Genomic DNA, 14,928 nt, shown 5'->3' with positions numbered 1-14,928 from the left:
CATGGACATCTAAGACAAATTCATGTTGCCAGTTACCAATCTATTGGGATACACATCTCCCAAATCTTTCTTTTGTATCTTGTTGCTTCACAAACATTCACTTTTACATTAACATCAATGTAACACACAAAACAAATATATTATTTCCCTATGGAGCAGTGAGGTTTACAACTCATACCAAGGCTGGATCCGTGTCCCAGTTTTTGATGAGACACTGATATTGCATTGTGTACTTCCTTTATTTATATTGAGATAAATATTTTCAATTTCATAGTTCCATTTTCGTCTTGTTTGCTTCTCTTGTTCCAAACTCCTGTAGCACTCATGAGCCCTGAAGGAATCTCTGTGTACCCTTCCAGCCCAGTAAAACCATGGCATGTAGTTCAAAGACAGGGCACCAATTAAGCTAAGAACATTTTCCAGATTCAAGAGAGCCTCTGCATTTCGAGCACGGCCTCTGGATCAGTGGCGATAGATAGTAGTTCAAAAGGGACCAGTCAGCTTCGTAAAACAGGCACCTTGGTTACCCATTAAATTTGCCTTTGTAAATAAAGCAGGGCCCGCTTCTCTTTGATCTTCGGAAGGCAGTTCAGCGTGCTATACATAGCACAGGGATGAAAGTGGATGGGGCCGCTTAAAGTGAAATACACTGCCATGTGATATACAGCTTCGGAGCTGCTGCGGGAGGCGCAAGGAATTTGTAAGTAATGTCCTTGTTTTGTATATTTTCATAGGGCGTTTGACATTAATTTCAGGGTTTTAAAAATTCATATAAATAACAATGGGCACTGCAGGGAAAGTTATAAAGAATGAGTCATAAATATGATGGATGGTTCATAACCGCCTGCATGTACCTATTTCCTTTCTTTCAGATTTCATCTTGTTTTCCATCAAGTGCCCTTTGTCAATCTCTCCTCGACCCGGACACTAATTTTTTTTAATCTAATAGAAATGCCTTAATGACTTACATTTGATTTTTATCCCCTTGCTGGCTGTCACGACTTGTGTTTGTGTTGGTAGAGGATGGTGTGCTTAAAATAGAAAATAAAGCAGTTATTGTGTTTTCTGTCCCAATGACCAACTACTTGCTCCTGGTAACTGATGTCTGAGCCATATCCCCCCTCCAAATGTCAAGTTTTATCTTCGTTTTTAATAGCTGCAAGACAAGGTGTATGGTCATATCTAGGTTTTTCTTTATTTTTTGTTTTGCCATTTTAGTACAGAATTTAGATCTAAAGGAGTAAATCCCCATCGGATTGAACTTTTATAAAAGCAAGAGATGAGCTAGAAAGAGAAGGCTGGGGAGGGTTCCAGTATCTTTCTTCCGCTGTCCTCTTTCCTCTCCATTGGAAGCTTTCTCGTGAGCAAATACAAATGATACATGAAATCAACATTTTATTTTAACCTTCTCTAATGTTCATTAGAAAAAGCCTAAGTCTAAGTTTTCGGTGTTTATCAGATTTGCATTTTCTTTAATAAAAATTTGAAAGTACCTACTTTTCAAGCATACTTTTTATTTTTAAAAGCAATTATCTTCCCTAATTTGCTTAAAACTTATTTTAAATAGTGTTTAGACTTGACAGTATGTCTTCAGGTTTTTAAAATAAATTTTGATATCTTTAAAGTTTAGAAGACAATTGTCTATAGACAAATACATAATTATGTAATACCTAAGATCAGTGTATGCCAGAAAACATGGTGACTCCACAAAGACGCTCTGTTTAACTCTTTGGCAGCTACATGAAAGTGGTAGTTTGTTACAGCAATGAAAGGAAAATAATAACGATTTTAGCAGCGAGAATGCATTTGCTCCTGTCCAGTGCATTTCAGGTGTGTGTATGCTGCCGAGGACTGAACCTAGATCTCACACACCCTAGACTGGCTGCTCTTTCACTGAGCCACAGCTTCAGTCCCTTTCATAAACTAGAGAAAATAAATGTGAAGGAATTTAGTTTAGTAAGAAATTTGAAAAAGTAGGCTGCATACACAATTCATCTAATAACTTTTTATATGTATAATTTATATCTTCTTTTAAATGAAAATAGCTTTATTGATTTTCCTCATTATACTGATAATAGAACATTAACACAGGAAAAAAACCTCAAGCAAAATCCAGTCCAAATTCATTTGAACTATTATGAATTTCACCGTTTTGAAACAGCTGCAGTTAGCATTTTGATGATTTTATGGAAATTGGAAATATATTCTATTCTTAAACCAAATCATTGTTTCAAAATAATACTAGACATGTAATGACTTCAAGATTATAACATTTCTGACATATATTTAATGTTGCCAGAAACAAGTCCAGGATGACCAATTAAATTTGAGTAAGCAATGATACTTTATTTTCAGTCAACCTCTCTAGGACACACTAAAAAGAAAAATAATATGGTTTATCTACAATTCAAATTTAATCAGGTACTCTGCATTTTTATTTTCTATGTATAGCATGCCTTCCAATATGATTTGGATACCCTAAATAAGAACAAGGGATTGAACATATAGTTGGATGCTATGAACACACACAGGTTTGACAATGTTGGGCAATGCCTGTGAAAATTAAGAGCCCATTAGTCCTCTTACTATCAATTCTAAGATACATTTTCATATTGAACATGATTAAGGTATAATCAGCGACATTTTCTAATGTTGGCTGGACAGAAAGGAGTCATATTTTATTACCCCTAGAAGCTTGTTATTACCACTAGTATTAGAGGCAACATACAGCCATAAATATTCTTTTATTCAGCAAACAATTCGAGGAGCATTTTGAGGAAAGACCATGACGTCTGCTTGCTGGATATAGCCATGTTTTTGATATGTTTCATTAGGAGCCAGGATGTGTAATTAACAAAAACTGAAGAAAAGATGGCTGTTTAGGAAGAAAACCGTGAATCTTTTCTTTGGAAATTCTGGAGCCTCAATGTCGTTGGTGGCACAGAGACAAGGTGTGTGAAACAGTGCCAATGCCCCCGGTGTCAGGTCCATGAATGACTGAGTATAGTTAACTCTGAGTGACAAACACTACTAGGAATAATTTAAGTTGTTTTTCTTTCCATTTGCTGTAAACAGGAGGGAGACTTATGGTAGAATCTGTCCAAACTTAATCCGGGAGGAGCTTTATAAAGCAAGCACATGATAGTGAGAATTAACCCCCATCTCTAAGGGTGCCAACACAGAATCAGACAGATTCCAGCGCTTAAGAGCACTTGCTTGTCTTGCAGAGGACCCAGGTTTGGTTCCCATTACCTACATGGTGGCTGATAACTACCCATAGCTTTAGATCTAGGGAATCTGATGCCTCCTTTTCCGCTTCTTGGGCACCAGGCATTTACAAGATGCACATCCATGTTTACAGTCAAACCACTCACATACCAATGTAAATAAATGAATAAATAAATAAATAAATGTAAACAAATTTTCTGGGGACATAGATTAATGGTAGAGCAGTAAACCAGCATGCACTGGTCTCCAGGTTCATTCCCTGGTACTTGTATAACAAGGAAGCAAACAAGCCAACAAATCATCACACAAGATTGTCATATTTTAATTGACAAAATTTTGTGCTCACTAACAGAACATAAACTACTGTTCTACTGCAAGACATACTAGGAAGTGATCCAGAGACATAGTGTGGTTGATAGAGTTCTTGCCTATCATGTAGGAAGTCCTGGGGTGGATCCTAGAACTGCATCATCCAGATACAGTAGAACATACATGTAACATCAGCCATTGGAAAAGGAGATGACAGAGGCAAGAGGATCCCACATGAAAGGTCATTTTCAGTTACATAGCAAGTTCAAAGCCAGCCTCAGATACACAAAAGCTTGCCTCAAAAAAAAGTTAAAAAATTAAACAATCAGTAGATCAATAATAAATTAGAGTAGGTAGAATAGTATTTATTAATGATTTTTTTAAAAACATGTTAATTTTTGAAAAATATAAGTTTCCCTTGTTATGGCCTTTTTGAACCTATGTGATAATGGAATTATGTTTTATGTAACATATTTTAGTCTTTAGAAGTAATATTCAGTGGGACTTCATTTTGGAGATAATGTCATACAAGGCTGTTTTTGTCATTGTTATGCTGGGATCATAACAGGGTCAATAGTAAGAAAGAATTGGTGCTGAATGGAAATCAAAACAGTGATCCCTTTTTCCTCATTGTCCACTAGTTTAGCTAATTTGCTTGTTACCTTTCTTTATAATTTGGTTACATTTCTCCCTTCTCTTTTTTCACTCCAAATTCTCTCATATACCTCTTCCTAATCTCCTTCAAAATTATGGTGTCTTTGCTCATGAATTGTTATTGTATGTATATACCTATATATACCTAAATACACATTGTTCAGTCCATATAATATTATTTATATGTTTGTTTTCAGGACTGACCATTTGACTGTAAATAGAGACTGTACTTTTGTTTCCCAGCCACCCAGACCTGAATAAGCATACAAAACTATATTAATTACAGGACTGTTTGGCCAATGTTCAGGCATATTCCTAGCTAGCCTTTATATCTTAAATTAACTCAATTCTATTACTCTGTTTATTGCCAAAAGGCAGTGGCTTACCAGTAAGGTTCTGGCATCTTTCTCTTCTGTCAGCTACATGGCATCTGCCTGACTCTGCCTATTCTTTCTCTCTATTTCTGTTTGGATTACCTGTCTAGCCTTACTCTTCTAAGTCATTGGCTAAAAGCCTTATTCATCAAACCAACAGTAGCAATACATATACAGAAGGACATCCCACATGATGTGCATAATATAATACAAATGGGTTAATTTAAGATATAAGAGTTCATTAATAAGAACCCCGAGCTTCTTTATTAAACAATGATAACACATATTCGTAGCATACAGAGGGGAATTCCACATCATTTGGCAATCAATTTGGACAACCAATTGGTGTGCTCTTCCCTGGTGAGGACCACCTCTCCCATTCCCAACTTTCCTCAGTTGCCTATAGTTGCTTGTTATCTATATCCAGAAATTGCTGATTCCACAGTGGGAATTTAGGATTTAGGAAATGAGTAGATGATATTAGAATAGATGTTTCAAGACCAGCTCAATAATATAACATTTGCAACTTCTGCTGACAAGTGAAGTACATAAAAGTCAAACTTTCAATGAAAGAATTATAGTAACAAATATGTAACTTCATTTCTTGTATCCGGTATTCTCTCTCAATGGGACCATGTTCTAGCAATGATGAGGACACAGAAGGAGGTAGGACAGATGTAAGGTAGAGCCTTGAACCAGCAGCTAGAGTATTTAGATAATGAAGTCCTGGCTGGTGAGCAGTAGACCATATCTTCCCTCTCCTCTGATTATTTGCTTAGTAAACCTCTTAGTACTTCTACTGTGAGTTTGTGGGGGGCTCTTAGAGGGAGTCTCCATTCCTGGTTTTGGAACTGAGGAAGTTTGAGAAACAGACAATGGATCAGAAAAGAGACAAAAATAGTTTAGAGAAGTCGGGTAGCTTCTAGGCCCATTAAACTTGACATTGGTTTGAAATAGTGTATTGATGGAACTTGAAAACACTGCAGATGAGAAAAGGGATAAACTCATTGTAGAAACAAGGAAGGATGATAACCACAGTGGCTTGCATATGCAAGCAGCATTCATCCTGACTCCGTGAGGCAGGAAGCAGTGCACAGCTCCTCCCTGGTACCTTAACAGAACTCTCTTTTTTCTCCTTCATTGCTTCCCCTTTTTTCTACTTCTCTTCTCCTGTCCCTATCTCCATCCTTCTCTTTTCCCTCCCTTGCACCTTTCCCCACATATATGGAAACGAACCTTCCCACAGGATGAACACAGACATTCTGGTCTTCTCTAGTGCTTTGTATTCAGGGACTTTGCTTTGAGATTGAACAATTATACTAGCAATAGTTAGTTTAATGCACTGGGAAAGTTTTTAAAATAAAGTTCACTTTGTTTCATAGCCGAAGATTTATTTTTTACCCATTCTTCATCAGTAATAAAGGTGGTATTGAGCTTCATCTGTTTGAGTCCATATTGCTTCTTAGTGTATACTGAACTTATTGAAGAAGAAAGGGTATTACCTATGTTTCCTTTCAATCATCATATAAGGTTACCTCAGGTTGATGTCGTTAATTAACCAATCATATCCCCAACGTCTCTTCTTTTGATCCCATGCTGCCAAGAAACCCTTGAATTGTTACCTGAGACGTTATGAGGCTTATTTCTAGAAAAATAATTGTGCAGCACATTTAAGTGCCTGATCTCCCTGGTACTTACTTATATTACTCCTTGTGAATTGGTAAATGGCCATTTGATTTGATACTTCACTTTTCTGAGCTTGGTTAATATGTATCTGACCACAAGGGGAAGGTCAGTCCCCAAGATGCTCTTGACATTTTTATGCCAAGTAGACAAAGTTGCAAGATATTTCAGAATCCAATCTGATATGCTTTCAGTATCAGAAAGAGTTGTATCATTTGGTTAGTGTGGTAAAAAGTATGATTTCTATATATTCAAATATGTTCATCTTGAGGTGTAAATTATTTTTACTTACCTCAAGAACTAGGAAAAAATAAAATCAAAATTGGAGATATGGTTAGCTAGTGAAAAGTTAATAGACTATAAGCTGACTTGAAATTGGATAATGATGATTTACTTATGCATGAGTTATGTGAGTGTTTTCTGTTTTCAGTTTTGAAGTTCTTATTATGGCGTGCTGTAAGCAATCTAAAGGGCCCATAATGTTGTCATGCCATAGACAAGATAGTCTTTTCCTAGGACTAGCCTCCATTTATTGGGAAGTTCGGGAATTATGGCAGAGGGAGACAGCTCACTGGTAAAAGAGCTGGACTTGAGTTTAGATCTCCAGCACTCATGTCAAAGCTGGTGCCACCTGTAAACCCAGCCGTGAAGTGATGAGGTGGTGGGGGGGATACTTGGAATCCACTCACCAGCTGGCCTAGCCAGTCAGTGAATTCCAGGCTCAGTGAGAGAACCTGTCTAGAGAACAAAGTGGAGTTCCACAAGTCGATAAAACTACACAGCTGTCACACATATGTAGTGGGCCTAGGCTGGCTCCTCCCTAGCTGTTGGTTCAGAGTCTGTGAGCTCCTATAAACCCAGGTTAGCTGTTTCTGTGGGTTCCTTTATGATGACCTTGACCCCCCTGGCTCATGCAATCCTTCCTCTTTTTCTTCAACTATTTGTGGAACTCAAGCCTGTCCCTAATGCTTGAGCTAGCTTTTCAGAACCTATTCCCCTTACTGGGCTGCCTGACCCAACCTTAATACAAAGGGATGAACTCAGCCCTACCTCAACTTGATATGCCTTGATTTGTTGATACCCCTGGGAGGCCTGACTGTTTCTGAGCAGAAACAGAGGAGGAGTGAATGGGAGGGGTCAGAGGAGAGGTAGGAAGAACAGGGTGGAGGGGAGGAGAGAGGGGAAGCTTCGACCAGGATATAAAAGAAATGAAAAAGTTTCACTAATAATAATGAAAAAGAAAATAGATGAAAAATTTAATTAATAATAAAGAAAAAGTGAAGTGAGATAGAGCAATGCACCCAGTATTTCCCTCTGTCCCCCACATATGTGTACCTACATACACCTGTGAACACTAATGTATACAACACACACACACACACACATATAAACACATACTGAAAATTTCACAAAGGTTTTGTGAGATTTTCTTTGTGGAAAAGGTAATTTTTGATGATAGGCGTTTATAACAGTGCCTTGCTATTCAGTCTAGACTAATGAATATCAACATGTGGGCTGTGGCCCTTCGGGATCACATATCGGATGTCCAACATATCAGATATTTATATTACCATTCATAACAATAGCAAACTTTTATGGTTGGGGTCCCCACAACATGAGGAACTATATAAAAGTGTCACAGCATCAGGAAGGTTGAGAACCACTGTCAGACTGTTTTCACAGTCTTCTTAATGCTATTCTTCCTAATGCTGCGCATCACAGTGAGCTTGAAAATGCATTTTTAATGTCTATGAAGATTTAGATTTCATTTTTAAAAGATTCAGGGCAATCAAAATACAATATAAAATTTCTACTAATGTGTACATGTTTGCTATAAGAAATGGCTTGTGGGTTAAGAGCACTTACTGACCTTGCAAAAGATCCACGTTCAGTTCCCAGAACTCACATTGCTCACAGCAATCTGTAACTCCAGTCCCAGAGAATCCAATGTTTTCTTCTGGTCTCCACAGGCACGTGTACCTGTGTGTGGTGCAAATTAACTGATACAGGCACACTTGAGTGTGCGCACACATGCGTGCACACCACACACACCCACACATCATATTTAAAACCTACATTTACTTTGAGTGATAATTACAGATTCCAAAAATTCCTAAGCAAGTCAATTTTGGTAATAATGAAGATGAATTTGGACCTTTAATGACATAATTGACCTAATCTCTTAATGACTTCCCAAAACAGTTCAAACAAGCTTTTGCCACATCTCTGGGTCTATTATAATGCATGGATAGATGACTAGATACGAGCAGGTGAACCTCATGCTCATTTTCAGAACTTGAACAACATAAAGATATTTAAGCTCCCACTTTTCTAATTGAGTGATAACAAATTATAGTGGTGCTTCAAAGTTTTATAGTGTTATGTGAAGAGGCTTGTTGCATGCCTGACTCAACAGATAACAGGTACCATTTTGGTTGTATTTTTTTTTTAGCACATCCAGAGCATCTAGTATGTTAGAAAGGTGTGCTACCATCCAGCCACATCCGTAGTTCAGACATGATTCTGAAATTGAGATAACGAAGGGATAATTTATTGCAGAAAGCTCTCTCTCTCTCTCTCTCTCTCTGTGTGTGTGTGTGTGTGTGTGTGTGTGTGCAGAACCAGCTGCCTTGACAGCATTATGCTGCAGTGAATCATGGTTGGCTGCCAAACAGAGGCTTCAAAGCCTCTTGTGCAAAGTTAGGTGATGAGCTGCACAGTACAAATGATACCCTGCCAGAGCTCTGACTTCAGATGTCACGGGGTGGAAGCCCCACACAAACCTCCAGAGATCTCATACTCACCACAATAAGAAGAATCTATAAGTCCAACAATTATCCACACAGACTTTTGGGGATGTTTACTTAATTCTTAGGATTTCTTTCCTTCATCAACTGTATTTTCAGGTATTTTGGTCATATGACCATTGAGTGCTTGCCTACATCCCCTCTAGCCTCATGATTATTTGAGCTAAATGAGCAGAATTTGAATTATTTATGGAGCCTGTAAAACAAAGTTTATCTTTCTAATACTTTTGTGACTGGTATAATTCTGATATGGAATTTTATATCAAACCACAACTTTTGACTACATTCAAACAACAAGCAGAATGATCTAGGAAATAACAGGTATTGGGGATCAAAGATGCTGACAAGATTTGGCCTGTCAAGACTCTGAAACATAATGTGCAGATTTTTTTTAAAAAAAATAGCTATATAAAAAGGAAAACGATACCTCCTGCATTGGCAGACTTACGGAAATTAACTGGTTTTCTGTGAGCTCTTTGGATATAAAGACACCTTTTATGTGAGACAATAGAGATGGGATCTCATGAATACCAGAGGAAAACTGACACCAGTTCCTTCAGGTAAAGGGAGCTGAACTAAAATGCTTAACCATCATTCCAAGTCCACTCTGCTGATATCTTCAGTCAGATCAAAAATTCCTTCTTGATAAGCTGCTCCATGGAATTTCCCCCAAACTAGCCCAGATGAAACTAATTTAATTATAAACTAATTAAAATACAGGTTTTAATTATGAAATATGTGTTGATGACTGCATTTTTTCAAATGTTAATTATATGTCTTATGATATAGGTTTAGATTGAACAAAACATTTTAATTATTATTTTAGAGAAGTTAATTTTTTCAGTTTGAAAAATGTTTTGAGAATGCTTCTAGGATAATGCTAATCCATTAAGAAGATGAGCAATGGTAATTATATTTAAAGAGGTTGCTGTCTAATGACAAATATAGATGAAATATCATTATAAAGTATAATTGTCCAAGGGGTTGATGTAATGTGTTTTGGGAGTATTAGTGAAGGGCACTATCCTGGGGCTGGGGAAAGTTTTATTTTTGGCATACTGTGTTGAAGATGCCAGTAGGTTTTCAGCAGAAAGCTGGATTTAAGTAAAAGTTATTGATAGAGCTAGGGAATATTCACATTTATGGGAAAAATTAAATGCTTGTGAGGACATTACTATTCACCAGGAAATGTGCTATTCTTCATGATTAATCTTAAGAATGTGTGAAAATGAAGTTATTTATAAATCTTCTTATAGGTGGGTTTTGATCTAATAGATAAATGTTTGATCATTTTCTCAAGAAAAAAATGTAAGAGAAAGCAAACTCTTTGGTTGGCTGTCCTCATCTCAGATACACAGTGCTTTTTGGTAGTTCCTATGACTGTCTAGAATTAGTAAAAAAATATATATATATTAATAAAATTTTGAAAGCAATAAAATTGGCTACAAGTTGATATCAAAGGTTTCAATCAAGCATACTTTCTCTGTGAGTTTTATATACACTTCTGTCTATTTATTTTGTCTATTATTGTAGTTTTCTCATAAAGTCAAATCTATGCCCTTTGTTGGGGACCTGAAAAATAGACAGAGATTGGTGAGACTACTGAGTTTTACTTCTGCTTCTTCCCTAGAATCATTCATTCTTCTTATATTTTCTACAATTTGAGTATTCACATGCTTAGTTGTGTTTTCTGAGCTGTTTTATTTGTGGGATCATGAAACCTATTATCATGGCCAACATTCCTGTAGTTACAGGGTGATGTGCGATTCCCCTCTGTATGTTGTGAATACCATTGGTCAATAAAGAATCTGTCTTCTGCCTGGCAGGGCAGAAAAGAGGAAGGCAGGGAAAACTAAACTGAATTCTGGGAGAAAGAAGGCAGAGTCAGAGAGATGCCATGTATCCACTGCTGGAGAAAGACATGGGAGAGAAACTTACTGGTAGAACACAAGCCTCTTTGTAAAATATAAAATAATGGAAATGGGTTAATTCTACATGTAAGAGCTAGGTAGCAATATGCTTAAGCTATTGGCCAAACAGTATTGCAAATAATATAGTTTTGTGTGATTATTTTGGGAGTCTGGGTGGCCGGGAAACAAACAAGCAGCCTCATAAAACAAATTGGTGTGCCTATGTGATTGACTATATCCACATAAAACCCGAGAAAGCTTAAAAAGTAATTCTAGACACAAAAGAACAGAGTTAAGCATGGTTTCTTGGTGGTCAGCATGCCGTGCCACAGCTCCTTTAAGAGAGGTCTTCCTGCTTCAGCAGTAGCACCAAATTTCCAAATATTGTTTATAAATGTTTGTTTACATTTAAAGGGGGATGTGATATGGATATACTACAGAGATTTGCATTGGTTTGGATCTTGGTTTATTGATAAAATTTAAGGCCAATTTTATTAGCTGTATATTTCTGTTCTTCATTAAGGTATTGTGATTGTGCTGCTCATTTAGAAATGTAATGCATAATTAAGAAATATAGGTTAATAGATAATCATTTACAATAGCTTGTAGTCATGTTAGTTAGGTTTTCTAGTTATATAGAGATATATTTCAGTTAGATAGATATTTTTCAAATCTTTCAGAGACCTTCAGAATATGGCATTTAAAATGTTTAAGAGATTAAGACTTTTCATGACAATGAGACACATCTGCTCCTGGCAACACCAATAACTTCAAGAGGAAGATGGTACCAAAGAAGTTCCTTATGGAGTTTGCTAGCCATTTGGGCAAGAAACTGCTCTTGCCTGGACTGTTTGATGCCATGCTGTATGAACTGGACATGCAGGACCCACAGAGAAATGACTGCTGAACTTGCCTAAAGGTGAGATAGTCCTTTGGGGTTCCTGCTACATGAAAGAGTCTGCTAGACATTCTGCAGGACACAGAAGAAGGTGACTGACAAGCTGTCAATATAGGTGGAACTGTTTTTGAAATCCTGCTTCATGCAAAAGTCTGCCAGATACTAGTTGAAGATGGGTGCCCAAAACTTTACTGAAGAACCTTGGGTGACTGTCCAGGCAGCGAGATGTCTTTGCCAATGCTTACAATGCACATTCTGTTTACTTAGGTAATATTATATCCTTCTAAAGTCTTTGATGGAGTTGAAGAATAGATAGTTATAATTATAGTTTTTCTTAATTATGATAAAATAAAGTGGATATAAATATTGTAACTGTAATTCTTGTTTGATACCTGTTTTGTTATATGTAAATTTACTATGTTAAAGTTAAAACTTTCCTTTTTATTTAAACAGAAAAGGAGAGGTGATGTGGGATTCCCCTCTGTATGCTATGAATACCATTGATTAATAAAGAATCTGTCTTGGGCTTGGCAGGGCAGAATAGAGGTAAGCAGGGAAAACTAAACTGAATGCTGGGAGAAAGAAGGTGGAGTCAGGGAGATGCTATGTAGCTGCCAGACGGAAAGACATGAGTTGCTAGTTGGAACCTTGCCAGTAGGCCACAAGCCTCATGGTAAAATATAAAATAATGAAAGTGGGTTAATTCTAGATGTAAGAGATAGCTAGCAATACACTTAAGCTATTGGCCAAACAGTATTGCAAATAATATAGTTTTTGTGTGATTATTTTAGGAGTCTGGGTGGCCAGGAAGCAAACACAAGGCCTCTGACAACAACCATGGTGAGGAGTGTAACATGAGGGGCCTGCTTGTTAGGGTTTCTGTCCCACTCAGTCCCCCAACCAATTTTCTCCAGAGAAAATCTCACAGAGGTCTACATAAATCATAAACTGATTTGCCCATTAGCTCAGGCTTTTCATTAACTCTTATAACTTACATTAGCCCATTATTCTAGTATATGTTAGCTACATGGCTCGGTACCTTTTTCAGAGGGGCAGGTCACATCTTCCTTCTTTGGAGGATGGGCAGGACTGGGGAGGAATGGGCTTACTCCTTCCCAGAATTTTCCTGTTCTCATTGACCCACCTCTACTTCCTGTCTGGTTGTCCTGCCTATACTTCCTGCCTGGCTACTGGCCAAAATCAGCATTTATTTAAAACATAATTGACAGAATACAGAATTGTCCCGCACCAGAGGAGTTTGTATTTCACTGTAACTACAAGCGAAATATACCTCAGTGTTTGGCGTGAAAAGTACCTATTTGTGTGCTATAGACATTAGACTACATTTTAGAAAGGGATTTGTGCAGATGTGTCAGAGACTGTAGAAGTAGTCCATTAGAGTCATGGCAGGAATTTGCTTAGGTTGGTGACAGTAGACACAGAGAACTATAAACAACTGAACATATTCTCTGTAGTAAAATGGATAGAACTTTCCATCCAAGTGACTACACATAGGAAGAAGAGTGAGGGATTAAAAATTAGATTTCCAGTTGGGTAAAAAAATAGTTTGAATAAATGGTGGCTATTCACTACTTCCAAAGAGCAATGTGATATTCCACCCATGAAAATATATTGTGTACATTAAACCTGAGATATTTGTAAGTTTGGATACAGGAGTTTTGAGTCCTTAGCTAGAGTCAGGGGATACCTGTAATTTAAAGCTTGAGAACTAATTAAGATGATACAAGGAGATGGAGTGACTGTGGACCCAGAGTAAAAGAAGACAAACACCTGGAAGTCACAAAATGCCCAGCCACACAGCTGTTCTCTACTCCCAGCGCCCTGTAGGGTGGGTGAGCTCTTGAAATTAATCCTGGGTTAATTTTGTGGAGTAGAAAGGGAGCAGTAGAGACATATATGAAATCCCTAAATAGAAACAGCTGCTCACTCTTCTGTGTAGTAACCCGATGACTATTTATTTAGCTTCAGCAGAATATTTTTTTAAGGAAATATTCTTATGCTGTGCGTATCTTGACATCTTACCAATGCTTCTTTGACTGTATTCACAGGAAGTCATTTTTTAAGTAGAATTAAAATGTTTATCATGTACAGAAAATGTGGAGACATCATATAAGTAACTCTCAGGAGCCAGCGCTACCACTAAACTTGTGATGCTCTGAGTATCATTAAAATGAAGCCTCTTCTACCTGTGCTTTGTGCAACTAAGAAAGTAAGGTCACACTGGAAATTTGCCTATCCTGACTCTTTGGCATTTAGTAAGAGATTGTTTTTTTAGTTGGCATTTACTGGAAAGCAATAATTTAATAAGGCCATGATAGCTTTTAAATAATTATTTCATAGACTAAGAAGCTTTTCTTGCTTCTCCTTATTTGGCCTCAAAGCCTGGAGACTTTTGTTTGGCTCTGTTTTCTTTCTTTCCTTTTTCTAAGGCATGAATGAGCTGAAAATCTAAAGCAACCCTGTTATGGTCTGTACTGGGGTTACTTAGTTAAAAAACAAGTTTGTCGAGTTTTAAAGAAAAGACCTGTTGGCTAAGTAGAAGGCAAATATTTTCTTTAGTGCTGAGTGGGGAAGGAGACTTCTCAGGTGACATGCCACTGTCTCTGCCCATCACTTCTCACCAAAGCCCCCTTTATCACAGAGAATAGGGAAACAAGGTAATGCATTTAAAATAAGGTGAATTTATATAAGAAAAAAAGAACCCTTTTCCTCATACAATGCAGAATGAGACAATGCTGTGACTTTATCCAGCACCTTTGGTTCTGTTTTTGAATGGAAAAAAAAAAAACCCACCACCATCACCAACAACAACAAAACACACACACACACACACACACACACACACACACACACCAAAACCTGAGTTCCTACAGTTATTGGGATATGTTTTTGACAAGGATGGAAAAATTAAAGATGATAAAATGGAGATACTAAATACAGAAGGGAAAAGTAAGAAAAGTACTTATGGCTGTCCCACTGTGAGCATGCAGTGGGGCTGCACATTTCCTCACTCCAGATGTCTCTGAAGGCTTTACTGATGCCCT

At 37.3% G+C, this 14,928-nt stretch overlaps 1 protein-coding gene across 1 annotated transcript in view; it reads left to right on the top strand.

Annotated features, from left to right (window-relative positions):
* The first annotated feature begins 578 nt into the window (after positions 1–578).
* Tspan12 (tetraspanin 12) overlaps positions 579–14,928 on the top strand; it is a 104,021-nt gene continuing 89,671 nt past the window's right edge. The window contains exon 1 of the mRNA XM_038320383.2: positions 579–700. The gene's annotated coding sequence lies outside the window, so the exon portion shown is untranslated. The remainder of the gene's footprint in view (positions 701–14,928) is intronic.

The sequence above is a fragment of the Arvicola amphibius genome, chromosome 2 (assembly GCF_903992535.2).
Source record: "Arvicola amphibius chromosome 2, mArvAmp1.2, whole genome shotgun sequence".
In the NCBI taxonomy this organism is placed as follows: Eukaryota; Metazoa; Chordata; class Mammalia; order Rodentia; family Cricetidae; genus Arvicola; species Arvicola amphibius.
This window is presented reverse-complemented; position numbering and strand designations above follow the sequence as displayed.